Below are 12,671 nucleotides of genomic sequence, written 5' to 3' on the forward strand. Positions count from 1 at the left end.
TGGGTGGGAAGATGAGTTCAGTTTTGGACAGCTTAAGTTTGAGGCGATGGCAAGACATCCAAGTAGAGATGACCTGAAGGCAGGAGAAAAGGCGAGACTGCAGAGAAGGAGATGTAGAGAGCGGCCAGAGAGATAGGAGGAGAACCAGGAGAGAATAGTGTCAGTGAAGCCGAGGTTGGATCATTTTTCCTGGAGAAGGGGTGGTAGACAGTTTCGAAGGCAGTTTAGAGGTCGAGGAGGATTAAGATGGGGTAGAGTCTGTTGGATCTGGCAAGAAGGTGATCATCTGTGACCTTTGAGAGGGTGGTTTCTGTGGAGGAAAGGGGACGGAAACCAGATTGGAGGGGTTCAAGGAGAGACCTGGAGGAGAGGAATTTGAGACAGTGGGTGTAGACAACTTACTCGAGGAGTCTGGAGATAAATGGTAGGAGGGAGATGAGGCTACAACTGGAGGGAGCTGTAGGGTCAAGGAAGGGGTTTTTTTAGGATAGAGAAAACATAAGCACATTTGAAAGCAGTGGGGAAGAAGCCATTGGAGAGTGAACAGTTAAAGATGGCAGTTAGGTAGGGAAGAAGGGACGGGGCAAGTTTTTTGATAAGGTGCGATGGAATGGGGTAAAATGCGTAGGTGGAAGGGCTAGATTTTGAGAGAAGGCAGGTGATAGTCTCGTGAGATACTCCTGGGAAGAATGGGAGAGTTGAAGGGGCAGGAGGAGGGAGAGACTGGGGAAGGACAGGGGAGATTTTAGGGTGATCACGACTGAGAGTTTCAATTTTCTCAATAACTTAGGTAGGTACTAGGCTTTAAACCACTGAGGGGAGCTTACTTCTATAGCATTTATTCCTAATATATCGTTTGAGAATTTCCAGTTTCAACACCTTTTCCCCTCTGAGTCAAAGAACTCTCTTTGGACAGGGTTGTATCTTGATTTTCCAAGAGAAATGCAAATGTTAAGTTGACTTCATTTCCAGAACCCCAGTGGAAGGCCCTTGAACCAGAGAATTAAGGAAATGAAAAGATGTGAAAATACTCAGGCCTCTGAGTACTGTAAACAAGTTGGAGAAGAGGGTGGGAGGGGGTGAATTACATTATAGGGAGGTGATTTGTTTCTTGCTCTAGAGAGGTGATTCTCAAGGGTGGGTCACATGTATCTTTTCCCAGCGTCAAGTACAGTAAAGTGCTTTGCACACGGTAGGTGCTCAATAAATACCATTAAATGAATGAAAGAATGGCCATTCGATCCAAAAACCAATGGTATTTTTTGAGTGCTTACTGTGTGCAGCTTTAAAGCCACGGCTGTTTCTACCATAAAGTAAGGAGGCCAGTTTGGTTTTTAGCTATTGGCTGAGGCCACCCCCAAAATTATCTAGATGTTACTATAGTCACTGGCTATAACACAACCTCCCATATTCATTTAATATAGCAGGAACAACAATCTTGGCCATAGGGAGGAGGGGCAGCCACCTGATGGGGGAAAAAAGAGGAGATCAATCAATAGTATTTATGGAGCACTTATTGTGCACAGAGCACTGTACTAGCTGCTTGGGTGATTTCAATAGGGTTGGTAGACATGATCCCTGTGCCTGGGGAGTTTACAATCTAGAGGAGGAAATGGATCCTAAAATAACTTACACAGAGGAGTTAGAAGGAAAGTGGATGTGTAGATGAGAGTGCTAATTTTAGGGTATGTACCAAAATGCTACAGGTGCTTATGAACAGGTGAGTGTCCGGGAGAAGAGAAGAAACTCCTGGGCATATTTTTTTTTTTACTGGTGGTAATTAGAGGTGGGTGGAGTAAGTGGTCCCTAGTGTTTTTTCCTGGCTTATGGTCTAAGAAATGAAAAGATTTGACAAACCCTACTTTAGAGAAGTCTATGATCTAGTGAGAGGCAAGAGAAAATGAAAAGTTTAGGTGTTAAAGATCCCACAGTAATTAGTGGGATAAGGAAACATCCCCACAATTTTAAGTATTAGACAGGCATCTTTTGATTAGAAATTTTTTTCCACTTTCCATCCCAGATTGCTCCCAATTTCTGGACTACCCTATCCCATTATAATAAAAGTACTGTGTTCTGTAAGGCCTCTTTTAAGCGTCTTACAAAATTTTACTGCTATCAAAGAGATCTCTATTACATCAGTTAATAGAACGTGGTGTATTTTCAACAAAATGGGACTTTGGGTAATTCGGCAATACACTTCGCAGCTCACCAAACGGAAATGTGATTCTTCCAAAACTCCAGAGTCGCCAACTCTGAGGAGCTCCTGCAATCTGACCAAAAGCAGGAGTTAGCACATCTGTAATATCATCCTGCCTTCCCCTTTGTACTCTGAGTTTGAAGTTCAGTCTCAGAAAACTTTAACAACTTATACGTATCTATTTATTTTGTTCAGAAGGGGTTTCACCTTATCAGGTTAGCAATTCTCCACCGAATCACATTAGAGTTTCACTGTGTTAAAGTCATATCACATAAAAATCTGTTTTGGCTAAATGGCTTCCATTGTGTATGGGTGAATCTGATGTGGAAAACTGCTAATGCAATAAGAGGGTCACATAAACTTGTCCCACTGCCATGCTCATCAATAACATGCAGCAGCAGATGATGATAGTGAAGGGATTTCAGGGTTTCTACTCCAGAGACCTTTTAACAAGTTTGTAACTTGGATGTCAAGTGTCACCTTTCTGGGAGATACTTTTGCTAGGCTGAACTAGCAAAAGCCTCCCCGGGAGAATTTGACATCAGAAAGAACCATTTGCACATGAAAAGTAAGAATTTCCCTCTCCTATATTCTCATTTAATTGCATCACTACTCCCCAGATTGATCTTCCTGATGGAGAGGCACTTTTTTCTTTGTTGGGATTCCTGTTTGATATTGGACTCAAAAAAAGAAAACATAGGCTCCTTTTCTAAAAGTGTTGTCTAGTTTCTCCAGCAACAATCGACTGGGTCTCCAAACAGATCTGGTTCTCGGGCCAGTGAGTCTTATTTCCATTCTTCCTCAATTGTTTTCACGGTGTTTAAGTATACAGAGTTTAGGTTCAAAATGATATTACCCAAGCCAGGTCACAGACACACAAGGGCGCAAACTCCTTGTAGACAGGTAAACTGTCTGCTGTGTCTCTTATACTCGTCCAAGAGTTTGGTATAACTAATTACGCCTAAGTAGGTTACCACAGCTTAGCTTTTAGATCTTAATATCGTTATGCGGCAATGCCTCTAAATAGGCCTAACATTCAGCCATATTTATTTTAAAGGGTTAGTTTATTGTAGGGAAAATATTTGCATAGTCCTCAGCAAACCAAAGGCACATAAGTGAGCTGGATTAACCCTAAAACTACACTAAGGCTCTCACATCTTCAAACGCATTTTATTTATGAATCTTTTTGCCATTGTACTTTCTCTTTAACAACTTCTTGAACAACAACTCACCAGCGAGGGCTACTAGGCAAAAGAGATACCAGACCATTTGAAATGACTATCAGATGCACGTGCCCACTAGCCCATTCTACTTTTATGTTAAATCATTTTTTTGGACATTTCCTTGCTTCCTAAGGCATCTCAACATTCAGAACAATAAATAACAAATGTATAGAGCCAGATTCTTGACAGCACCGCAAATTTGAAGTTCCTCACAGCTAAATTTATTTTTTAGTGAAAACTCAAATTTGAATTCTTCATTTTCACTAATACTGATAAATTTCATTTAACTTCACATACATTACTCCAATACTTAATGGTTAGAGTACAAAATTACTCTTGCATTATCTAAAATTAGATGCAAGCAATAACACTTGGTGCCTCAGTGGAGATAACTCATTACTAATCAACACATCTTTAACTTGAAGGATGGACTAAACTTTGCCAAGCTGATTAATTGGACCACTAAACTAAAAGTATTATTTATACTGTTCAAGAAAAGACAAAACTCCTAACACCATGATTCATGACAACTAATGATTTAGTGATTCAAATCCCAGATGACGACATTTTATTAGGCAGGAGAAAGCAAAAACTGGAACTAACATTCTATGATGTACCCAATCACAACTATCAAACATCTTCAGAGATTTTAGTGGATGTTTGATTCCATTAAATAAGTTCCCCCTTCCAGATCTAGGCATCAGTCAGTTTATTAGCGCACAGCAAAAACGCTCCTAATTGCCACAGATGTACACGGAGCTCATAATGTTAAGGTTTTGCTCCAATGCTGTAGCCCTCTTATTGTGCAGGAAGATAGAATAAGGGGGAAACGAGGAAGAAAATAACTGATCTTAGACTTATATCTAATGTGAAATAGGAGCGATGGGAATTCTGAATTTTCTTTTATACATTTTACATGAGTAGGGTCCCTCGTTTTTCAAAAGCCTGCACTTTCTGAGGTTCAGATATGTTTAAAACATCGTAGGTACGTAGGGCTCAAGGTAACCAGGGCCGTCACAAGACGGCCACAGAACTGATCCAATGCAGATTCAGTAATCGTCAAATCTGAAAGAAGGCTGTTGGTTAAGTTGGTTATCTTGATATCAATGAAGAAGGGATTCATTACCCTTGAAGACTTGCAATTCTGGGATATACAATTTTAAATTTCATCTGATGAGGAACTAAAATGCATCCCCACTCCCTTGCTCTCTACCATACCCTTTCATCACGATTGTTTTTAGGATGCATCAATCGATGGTATTTATTGACCATTACTGTGTGCAGAACACTGTACAAAGCTCTTGGGAGAGTTCCATATAGTACACTCGATCCTTGTTTACACTCGATCCTTGTCCACACTCGATCCTTGTCCACAAGGGGGTTGCAGATTTATAAAAGTATCACTCTGTTTTATCTGCAATGTCCTTTTCGGTCAGACACAAACCTGAACGAATTCCAAACACTTGTTCATGGTTTCTGGCTTCTGCGTGGATAAGAAAACTCATCATTTATCTTTGGCTGAAAACGCATTTGGGTTTCAGACCCGCTTCCTCTTAAAAAGACAATTATCCGATCACTCCTTCATTTTTCTTCACACTGACCTGCAACCTACCAAAGGAGATAGATCGCTACTTCCCATACATACAAAGAGGCTGAAGCCTACGTTTAGCATCCCCGAGGAAGTGAGGACCCTAAGGGCCCTGAGAGAGAACAAACCATGATCAAACGTTATTCCTATTAAATCACACTCCCAGAATAATCCAAAATACTGAATTATTAAAGGTCCCCGAAGTCTCCATTACAAAAAAGCATGACTACCACGAAACTTTGCAAACTGGGAAGGGATGTGTAATCATAATAATTATGGCATTTGTTAAGTGCTTACTATGTCCCAGGCACCGTATTGAGAGCTGCACTAGGCCTGACGTGGGCTGGGAATGTGACTGTTTAGTGTTGCACTGTACTTTCCCCAGCGCTTACTACAGTGCTCTGCACACAGTAAGCGCTCAATAAATACGATTAAACGAATGAATGAATCTGCATGCGATTTCAAATTAATGGGCAAAGCTGGACTCTTTAAAAAAAAAAATTGGGGGATAGTTCCCTTTGGCTCCCCTTTCCAGCCCAAGGGGGCTCGTCGGATTCCCACTTAAAATGGGGGGAGAAGGACGGGATAGGCTGAGGAATTCTGGTCAGGGATTCCCCATCCCCATTCCCCAAAAGACGTTTTCCTTGTGCTCCTCCTTTCTACCCACAGCGTCTCCCGCAGAGTTGTCACCCTTCTCCTCCTCCTCCTCGCCCCCATGCCGACATGGGAAAAAAAGGTGAATATTCCCGTAGCCCAAGAAGGCAATCCAACAATGTTTTGTTGGGTTTAGACCGTGAGCCCGTTGTCGGGCAGGGATGGTCCCTGGCCGTTGCCGGACTGTCCCTTCCAAGCGCTTAGTCCAGTGCTCTGCACCTGGTAAGGGCTCAATAAATGGGATGGACTGAATGAATGAATTCGGCCCGGGGGGCTTTGAAGACAGGCCCGGCTTCTTCTCGCCCCCCCGGGGCTTGCAAGCTAGATGGGCAGAGGACTGGGGGGCGTCCCGGACCCCCCGTGCAGGAGGTGCAAGACACACACAACGACTAGCACAACAAGAAGCACAACAAGCAGAAGAAGAAGGACGCACCCCGGGTTGTCCGGCCGCTCCCGGAGGTGGGCTTGTGTCTCCGTCTCTGTGGGCGTCCTCGGCTGGCCCCTTCTCACGCCTCCCGAGCGGAGGGAAGGGCCCAGCCCGGCGGGCTGCGTGGAGGAGGTGGGGCCCGCTGGGTGAGTCCGGGGGCTCCCGGTCCCGGCCGGAGGCGGCGGCGGGAGCCCCGGCGGGAGCCCCGTCGTTAGCCCCGTGGTCCCCGGCAGCCCCGGGCGGCGTCAGTCAGGCTGGAGCCGCGGAGCCTCATCGCCGGGATTAGTGCGCCGGGCTGGACCAACGCCAGACAGACTTTTTCCCACTCCGCCCGCCCCTCCGCCCCCTTCCCCCGCCCTCTCGCCGCTCCTCCCTGCTCCCCTCAAGCCCCCCTCTTTCCCCTCCTCAGCTCCCCGTGCCTCCCCCCTTGCACCTCCCCTCTTTTTTCCCTCCTCAGATCCACTGTGCCTCCCCCCGGCACACCTTGCAGCTCCCCTCTTTTTTCCCTCTTCCCCGCTCCCGCCTCAGTTTCCGTTTCTCCTCCTCAGCTCCCCCTGTTCCCCCTCCTCAGCTCCCCTGTTTCCCCTCCTCAGCTCCCCTGTTCCTCCCCCCCCTTGCACACCCTGCAGCTCCCCTCTTTTTTCCCTCTTCCCCGCTCCCGCCTCAGCTCCCCTTTCCCCTCCTCAACTCCCCTGTTTCCCCTCCTCAACTCCCCTGTTTCCCCTCCTCAACTCCCCTGTTTCCCCTGTTCCTCCCCACCTTGTACACCTTGCAGCTCCCCTCTTTTTTCCCTCCTCCCGCCTCAGCTCCCCTGTTTCCTCCGCTTCAGCTCTCCCGTCCCTCCCCCCTTGAATACCTTTCAGCTCCCCGTTTTTCCCTCATGACTGCTCCCCCCGAGCCCGTTTCCCCCTCCTCAGCTCTCCTATTCCTCCCCCTCGCACACCTTTCAGCTCCCCTGTTTTTCCCTTCTCCCTGCCCCCCCTCAGCACTTCTGTTATCCCCTCCTCAGCTCTCCTGTTTCCTCCCCTCTTCCCCCCTTCAGGTCCCCTGTTCCCCCCTCCTCACTACACTTCCTCCAGATGCCCTGCTCCCCCTCTCAGCTCTCCTGTTTTCCCCCTCCTCAGCTCTCTTGTTCCTCCCCTCCTGCACACCCTTCAAGCTCCTCTGTTTCCCCCTCCTCAACTCTCCTGTTTCCCACCCTTCTCCTCCTCCTCCCTGCCCGCCCCTCAGATCCCGTTTCTTCCCTCCTCCCTGTACTCCCTTCAGCTCCCCATCCTCCCTGCGCTCCCCCTTTTCCCTCTCCCTCTGCACTCCTTTCAGTCTCCCCTCTTCCTGTCTCCCTGCAACCCTCCTCAACTCCCCATCTCCCTGCACCCCACCTTCTGCTCTATTTCCCCACCACCACCCTGCACCCCTTTTTGCTCCCCCATTTCCCTCCCTGCCCCCCAGTATGCTCCCTGGAGCGGGAAGGGAGCGGGGAGATCAACAACTGGTGGTGGTGGGGGGGGGGGGGGCTCTCCTCTGCCTCACCAGAGCCCAGCCTATACTGCCTTGTCCTGGGCATGGAAACTGGGCTGGAGAAGGAGCTTTTTAGTCAACAGAGTCATTCTCCTTCTCCCTGCCTTCTTTCGCACAGGCACACCCACATGCAGTCAGACACCTTACTTCAAGATTACCGACTTCTTTCCTGGTCCCCGTATCTAATTATAATTGTGGTATTTAAGCACCTACTATGTGTCAAGGGCCGAGGTAAGATACAAGATAATCAGGTCGGTTACAGTCTTTTCTCCTCATGGGGCTCATATTCAGTCCTATCTGAGATCCCCCTCTTTACAACCTTCAGCTGAACCACATGGCGGTATTAGTAAAAAATAAAAATAGTAATAATAGTGATATTTGCTCCGCATTTTCTGTGTGCCAAGCACTGAACCAAGAGCTGGAGTAAATAAAGTTCAATCGAATCCACATGGAGCTCACAATCTAAGGAGGGGAGGACACAGGTATTTAATCTCCACTTGACCCCTGAGGAAGCCGAGGCAGAGAGCAGTTAAACGACTTGCCCAAGATCACACAGGAGATAAAGGATGGAGTTAGGATTAGAACCCAGATCTCCTGGTGCTGGTCGAAGCTCTGCCATTTTATAGGATTGAGGGTGTAGTCTTGAGTCTTTGTCCATTAGGTCTGGATTGAACAATTTCCTTGTCATCAACCCTATTTCCTTCTTTTTCTATATCTCCCACGACACACACACTCACGCACCACTCTTTCCCTACCCCCGCAAAAATATATTTTAAAAAAACCAAAACCTCCAAAAGAAAATTGTGCCCAAGGCATATGATCCATTACTTTTACTGTAATTTGACAGGACTGATTTTTGAAGTGAAAACCTGAAGCCCTAAACAATCCAGACCAGAGCAGGTGCTTGCCGTTAGAGTTGAAGAGAAAATCTCGGTGAGTAGAGATCACGTGTGGTTAAAACTAAGCATACAGTTATAAAGATTGAGATTGCGTTGAACTGCATTTCTGCATTTAACGGAACAACCTCTAATATGAAATAGCTAATCAAATAAGGTGTACAACTCTACCCCAGTGCTTAGAACAGTGCTCTGCACACAGTAAGCGCTTAACAAATACCAACATTATTATTATTACAGCTCCTTGACTAAATTTCACCTCACTGACCAGGCTGGCTCTTGGAAAAATTGGATAGATGGCACGTCACAGATGTTGTTTCAGTGCACCATGCTGAACGTAAGCAAGACGGGTTCCTGGGGTCAATAGGAACACAGCAGTAATTACTTTCTAATTAGGACATTTTCATTGAAAAAAGAAATGTAATTAAGTTTCACTGTTGTCTCAAATAGAAACTTCAAGTACAGTCTTACCCTAAGTGGGCAGAGCCCACACAGTCCCCAAAGTTAATGAAGTATAAACTTTGTGTTTGTGATTCTGGCACCAACTCTCCAACTTCTCAGAATTCCTTGGGCCCTCCGAAGGATCTTGATTTACTAGCTCTTTCAGTACACACAGGCTGCCCGCTCACTCCTAGTTTCCTTAACTAGTCAATATTTGTACTTGCCGATGTGACTTTTGGGATTATTCCGTTCCAGGAGTAATTTATGAAATTCTTATCTCTTTAGCACCTAAATATGATATAGAAAGCAAGATCTAATAGGCAGTTAGGAAGAATAGGGAATCCCTTCCATGGGAGAAGCCACACGTGGTTTTGGTCTGTGGACTGAAGTGTGGGTCCAGGATTTAGTATTGAACACATATCAGTTTTTCAGTGGCTGCCTAACTAGTTGGTGTCCCGCCAACTCCCTCCATCCCTTGCTCCATGTTTTTTAGACTTTCGATCTCTCAGTAGCACCCCAACTAGAGAGAAATTGAGGGAAATGTTCATTTTGCAGTGGGTAAAATGTTTGTGCTGGAGGGTAAAAAGAATTCTGAGGGGTTTATTTGCTGTGTCAGTTAGTCACAAGTTCCTATTTTTTCATCTTCCTTCAATCTGTGCTTGAGAGTGAAATCTAGAGAGATGGAAACTTTACTCAGACAGGTGGAAGAAGGGCATAGAAAGATGGCTATGAGGCTGAGTAAATGCTGAAAGACTAGAGTATGTAAATCGGTGTGCCCCGAAGTGTTTTGGGTGGTTGCAAAAGTGACAAGATAGTAGTTGGGCAGCTATGACCTGGGGAGGAGAAAATAAATCATAGAATGTGTTCTGGAGGAGGTGGATTTCGAGAGCACCCTGAAGCTACCATGCTGCTATATCCTTTAGTGCTGTTAACTGGGTCCATGAAAACCGTGTTTAACACTAAACAAAGTAAAATTTCCTTTGTGAAATGTTCACAGTTTAAATGGGAATAAACAGATACGCTGGACCATAACAGGAAAAGAGCAATCCAAGATAAGAGTGGAGAATAAAATAGCAAGGCACAGTTCTAGGAGGGAGGAAGCTATGCTAAAAAGATCTGCCATATCTGTGCTAAATTGAAATGGACTCTACCCAATCTAGTCATCAGTCAAAATAGCTAGAAAGCTGAGGAGGAGAATGGAGGAGTTTAAGACAGAGTTAACGGTGCAGCTTTTATCTAGGAGATGAGAAAATCTTTAGATAATACTGACAATAAAATTCAAGACTGCTGCACAGAAAAAAATGTCCTTTCCAACTCAAGAAGTCATTACTGACAGTTCCTATTAGTGCCAGTGGATGAGACCGATAAGTCTATTCTGGAAATGTCAATCCATTCCCTGTTGTACTCATGTAAAGTCTGTCATTTGCCTAATTGATGTGTGCCAGTTGCAGTACCTGTTGCTGTTTTCAAGTATGGTTTCCTGACTTTTTGTTTTTAAAGTATTTGTTAAGCACTTTCTTTGTGGCAGGCACGTACTAAGCACTGGGGGAGAGACAAGCTACTCAAATCGGAACAGTCCGTGTCTCACGTGGGGCTCACAATTCCCATTTTACAGATGGAACTGAGGTACAGAGAAGCGAAGTGACTCTCCCAAGGTCACACAGCAGACAAGTGGAGGAGCTGGGATTAGTCCTCTGACTCCCAGGCCCGAGTTCTTCCCACTAGGCCAAGCTACTTTCCAAGAGGAATGTGCCCTTTTTTTACCTGCCGCTCACTAAGCTGTTCTGTCTGCTGCAGTTCTCTTGCAGTAGTCTGCCAGTATCTCACATTATTTGATACAGGGCTTCACTACACACAATTCTCCTATATCGAGGGTGTTGTTTTCTTGCCAAGACAAGCATTAAGGTAGACCAGTATTTTATTACTCACCCTTTGTCTGACATCAGTCGCTCCTTGTCTGTGATAAATATGAAGAGATCTGTACTCTACAGTGAGGCTGTGGGGATAGAAGCAGTATGTTAGTAATAGTAAAGACTGTACCAAGCATTCGGGGAGTAGTAAAATAAAGAAATGGCACATTACCTGCCTATAGAGAGCTAGGAGTTATCTGGGGAAGGCTTATTGGAAGAGGTGGAAATAGCTGGGGCCGTGGAGTTTCTTCAGTGAGGAATTAAAGTCCTTGGTTCGATGGCTGTCGGTATTATTTCCCTGCACCTCTTCAGCTTTAACATTACACCACTGGTCACACACATTTCTTACTTTCATCTGCACTCTGGCCTCCCTTTTATTTTTCATCATGGGAAACCACAAGGTGGTGTCGATGTAGTTCTCGCTTGACTGCAAGCTTTTTGATCTCTGAGTCATTTTCCTCCAACCAGTCTTGGGTTGTTGCCCGGTAGAAAGAATCCCAGTAGGGGTATCTCAGTTGTTCAAGTTGGGGCATTTTGCCGGGATTCCGTGTTCCGGCAGGGCTACAGTAATGCTGTCACATAACTCCTTTGAAGGTGTCGTTACTCTTCTGCGAGTTTGCCTCTGTGAGCAATCTTGTTGGGTTGGGAAGAGTCACTTTTTGATATACTGGTGGTATTGCGGCTGCAGGTTTAGAGCTAACTAATCCCCCCTATTTTCCTGGTCGGGTCATTCCATCAGCCACCTCAGCACTCGTCTGTATTTATTCCCATTATATTTGCTTTTGGCTCTAAACTCCAGTATATTCATCAGTTGATGTTTTTTGTCTGCAATATTAGACTGTAAGCGCCTTGCAGGCAGGGGCCTTGCCTTTTATTTCTATTGTTTATTCTCCAAGCACCTAGAACAGGGTTCTGTACACAAGAAGGGCTCAGTAAATTCTGTTGATATTGATTTTCCAGATGACATTCAGTCCAAGATATGGCAAGGCTATCATGACTTGAGTACATTTCAAGTCCCACTTTGATAAGAAAGGAATGCTTTTTAATGAAATTATATCTATCAGTCATATGGCACTTATTGAGTGCTTATTAAGTGCCTAGAATATGGGAGAGTGCATTAGAGTTGGTCCATGTGAGCCCTGCCTTCAAGGAGTTCACAATCTAGTTCACAATCTAGTGAACACTAGTGACAGGCACTATAAAAAATTATGGATAAGTAGAATAGAATAGATGAGATGCATACAAAAGGGCTTCAGGGCTTTAATGGTGTAGAAAAGTGAGAGTTGGGGGATAGAAAGTGGGGAGATTGGAGATTAATTGGGGAAGACTGCATTTCTTTTGTAGTCCTCTTCGAAGTCCTATAAAGCTTCTACTATAGGTCAGTGATCTAGCAGGGGGATTTAGTGAAAGACTCACTAGGTTCAGGTCTAGGATAGCAAATTTTAGAGGATGGCAAATTTTTCCACTGCTGTGCCACCTCCATCTCCTTTCTTCCCCGCTCCCTCCCGCTACACTGTTGGGAGATTACTTGTCCCGGAGAAACTCACTTAGACTTCCTTCTTACTCATAATTCTACCATCCAACCCTCCACCTGCTCCTCACCAACAGCCAACTTTGCCAAGGGCCCGGGAAAACGGTAATCAGACTTGGTTGATTAGGGGGTCCAGGCCTCAGCACCCACCACTTCAGCTCCTGAGGGACCACCAAGTCTGCCCAGCTGGTAAATGGGCAATGCATTCTGACAGAACCTGTGAATGTCAAATTCTAAAATGTAAGGGAAGCAAAGTGACCACAACAGCATCTTAAATAGATCGAGG

The 12,671-nt window shown here is 45.4% G+C and overlaps 1 protein-coding gene across 2 annotated transcripts in view; it reads right to left on the bottom strand.

The window, feature by feature from the left end:
- The window catches only part of SMAD9 (SMAD family member 9), a 40,323-nt gene extending 28,605 nt beyond the window's left edge, over positions 1-11,718 (bottom strand). Inside the window, exon 1 of one of the 2 annotated variants that reach the window (XM_039914983.1) lies at positions 10,874-11,718. The gene's annotated coding sequence lies outside the window, so the exon portion shown is untranslated. Of the gene's footprint in view, positions 1-6,095; positions 6,280-10,873 lie in introns of those variants that run through there. The other variant, XM_001510726.5, reaches the window with a different exon arrangement.
- Positions 11,719-12,671: the final 953 nt, after the last annotated feature.

The sequence above is a fragment of the Ornithorhynchus anatinus genome, chromosome 20 (genome assembly GCF_004115215.2).
Source record: "Ornithorhynchus anatinus isolate Pmale09 chromosome 20, mOrnAna1.pri.v4, whole genome shotgun sequence".
Classification (NCBI taxonomy): Eukaryota; Metazoa; Chordata; class Mammalia; order Monotremata; family Ornithorhynchidae; genus Ornithorhynchus; species Ornithorhynchus anatinus.